Here is a 3,352-nt window from a genome sequence, read left to right as displayed (position 1 = left end):
TTCAGATTTTACAGAAAACGTTTGAATGAGCATCTGAACGAGTGTGTGTGTGTCTTAGTTGGAGCGTGTGTGTGTCTGAATGTGTGTGTGTATGTGTCTCTCTGAATGAGTGTGTGTGTGTGTGTGTGTGTGTGTGTGTGTGTGTGTGTGAGATCAGCCCCTGTTTGTTTGCAGCAGTGTTGTGTTAGCATGCCTGTGTGTGTGTGTTGTAGCTCAGTGTAAATCGGTGTGAGTTGCATGGCGTCTGTAGGTTTCAGTTGTTCGGCTGTCGTGGCTTCGAGTGCCTTTAGTTTGATTTTTTTTAAGTATTTTTTTTGAACCTCTGTTTTATTTCGTACCGTGTGTCCCAGAGGCTGGTGTGTGTGTGTGTATCTGCGTGTGTGTGACCTCTCCACACAGAAGTGACAGCAGTTATTTGTGTTTTGGGTGGAGTGTCCCTTTAAAGAGTGCCATTTACAGACACCAGTGTTGTACAGCGGTAAACAGATCCTCACACTATTTACTGAAATAAACGAGTTCTCTGTTTTTTCACCCACGAGTCGTTCCATTCTTTCTTTATGAATCGTTTAAAGGTGCAGTGTGTAGAATTTATTGGCATTTTGTATAACAGACTTGGTAGAAAAAGGAATATTTATTTTCGCAAGTGTGTTTTATTTAGTGTGGGCTTTATTGAAAATAATCAAAAATATATTAATGCTAGTTTTTATTTTTTACTAGCTGCTTGTCCTCGAAGGCCACCGTAGCCACCATATCATTTCAGAATGAATGGACTGAATCACAATTGAGAAAAATGTCTAACAGCTTTCAATTTCTTCCTCACAAGCTCAATAATTTAAATCAAAATCTCAGACTCAAAAATTATTTTTATTTGGAAGTCCCATTTAAGTTTGAAATTATGGGGTGTTGGTGTTGCCGTACTATAAAGGTATGAAAAAAATGATACACGTTAATTTAGCTATTGATTAACTACTCTGTATTACATTTAAAATACATATTGGAAAGAAAGAAAGAAAGAAAGAAAGAAAGAAGCTTTTCTCACCATAGCTCCATCTGCTGGATCTGGTGGGGCACTGCACCATTTGCCCATAATGTCAAAACACAACAAAACGCGCAAACAACTAAGGTATTAAAAGGCTTTCCTGTATAAGTGGGTTTTCAGATGGTTCCAAAGTTAAGGGGCAAAGACAGAGAAAGTCAAATCAAGGCAAGTTTATTTATATAGCACAATTCAGACACAAGGCCATTCAAAGTGCTTTACAGGGGCATGAAATACATCAAGATTAGACATTAGAAATTGCGTTTAAGGGATAGCAAAAACAAAAAAAATACATCAAAATTCAAGATTAGAAATTGCGTTTAAGACATAGTAAAAACAAAGAAAATACATCAAGATTCAAGATTAGACATTTAACATTTAGACAGAGATGAAGAATGGCTGCAATGAAAATTACACTGACTGACAATAGAGTGTTTTTCTTTATAGCCTATTTAACTGAATCATTCTTTCATGGTTTCAAACTAATTTAAAAATGTTGGGGAATCTGTATTCACAAAACCAAATAGAATTTAATTTTGAGGTGATCTTGGAGTGGAATAGGGAATGAGGAGGTTGGAGATGTAACTAGGGGCGAGATCGTACAGTGCTGTTTATGTGACCAACAGGATTTTGGAATTGATTCTGAATTTATTATTTATTTCTTATTTTTTGGGCATATTGACAGAGTGGTGAGATTAAATGTGTCAGAGAGGGGAATGACATGCAGAGAACGACCCGGGCTGGATTCTAACCCGGGTCTGCTGTGAAGAGGACTGAGCCTAAATATGGTACGCACTCTTATCACTACACCATGCTGTAGTCCAATTGATTCTGAAAAAAAAAATCTACAGGAGAAAACCCACAAATATACCGCAGACCCAGACTGACTACTGAAGGGAAATGAAAATTGAGTGGAAGTAGGTAGGCGGGCGGGGCCAGGCTAGCGACTTCAAGCCAATGGAGGGAAGCGAGCACGTCATGAGCTAATGTCTAATAGTTCTGAGTCCTGGCGTCTTGTATGGACTATCACACAGTGAACAGATGAGGGGAGAGAGACCAGCAGCTCCAGGAGTTTACCCAGGGTTTCATTTTCATTTAATTCAACCTTTATTTTACACTGGAGAGATCAATTGACGGGTGTGTGTGTGTGTGTGCGTGTTTGTGTGTGTGTGTGTGTGTGTGTTTGTGTGAACCTCACCCATTTACAATGATGTCGAGTTTAACAAATGCAAAGCAAAAACAACAATACAAACACAATATACAAAGCAGATACATCAATACACAACTACTGATAAAGAGACGAAAAACATTCATAAAATATTTAGACAGAGATGTAGACTGGCTGCTATTCAAATAAAATGGGTGAAAGTACAATATAGCCTAAATAAAACAGTTACAGGGAGAAGGTGTAGAAGGACAGAGCAGATGCACTGATGAGGTCACATCCAGAGGAACAGGGAGGATGGTGGACTCTGTGTCTCACAGTTCACACACAAGCTGCTGCTTCAACCTCTGGACCATCAGGACACACACCTTGATGATCAGTCAGTCAGTCAGTCAGTCAGTCAGTCAGTCAGTCAGTCAGTCAGTCGCTCACTCACTGACAATTAGGGCTGGCCCGAATTATTCGAATATCCGAGTATTCGTTTGTTAAATTAGTATTCGGCGCTCAATTCAGTATTCGGGATATTCGTTTTATTTTTATTTTATTTTTTTCAAAAAACATTGTTTTACATTTTTTTTGCAAAGGTAGCTCAAACTGAAGTATATTTTGTCAGCAAATAATATTTGGATACACAAGTTATAAAACAATTGTAAAATACAAATTAGACGTTAATTTAAAATATATTATCGAATTATTTGAACTTTGACCTAGTTGGCAGTTGCCCTTTCAAAGCACAACCGGTGATATCAGCTGTAGTAGGCTGTGTGATGTTACCTGAGTGAGGCAAACTAAAAGCGGCACCAAGCGCAGGAGGGAGAGAGAGATGGAGGAAGAATAGAGTATGTGTTCCTAATAACTCTATAGGCTACCACAACATTAGCGCGATTTCGGAAGGAAATGTAATGCTTGACGTAATGCTAACGTTAGCTTAGCTCAGCTGTTTGTTTACATTCAGCGCTGCTATTCAGCCATCATCAACCGTGACTTGCTTGCATCATGGGAATAGGCAGTCAGTAATGGATATAATATGGACACAAAAGACTATCAATATTGGATATTTGTATGGATTTATAAATCGCCGAAAAGATGCACGTACCTGAATGAATTGATAAGCTCCTGTATGGGTTACGATGGCGCGGAGGACAGCTGAT

At 38.7% G+C, this 3,352-nt stretch overlaps 1 protein-coding gene across 1 annotated transcript in view; it reads right to left on the bottom strand.

Annotated features, from left to right (window-relative positions):
- Window positions 1-1,255: 1,255 nt before the first annotated feature.
- Window positions 1,256-3,352, bottom strand: part of LOC307263631 (uncharacterized protein) — a 138,659-nt gene continuing 136,562 nt past the window's right edge. Inside the window, exon 18 of the mRNA XM_080044824.1 lies at window positions 1,256-3,352. This exon is cut by the window's right edge and continues 327 nt beyond it. The gene's annotated coding sequence lies outside the window, so the exon portion shown is untranslated.

This window comes from Ammodytes marinus (genome assembly GCF_949987685.1).
Source record: "Ammodytes marinus genome assembly, chromosome: 2".
In the NCBI taxonomy this organism is placed as follows: domain Eukaryota; kingdom Metazoa; phylum Chordata; class Actinopteri; order Uranoscopiformes; family Ammodytidae; genus Ammodytes; species Ammodytes marinus.
This window is presented reverse-complemented; position numbering and strand designations above follow the sequence as displayed.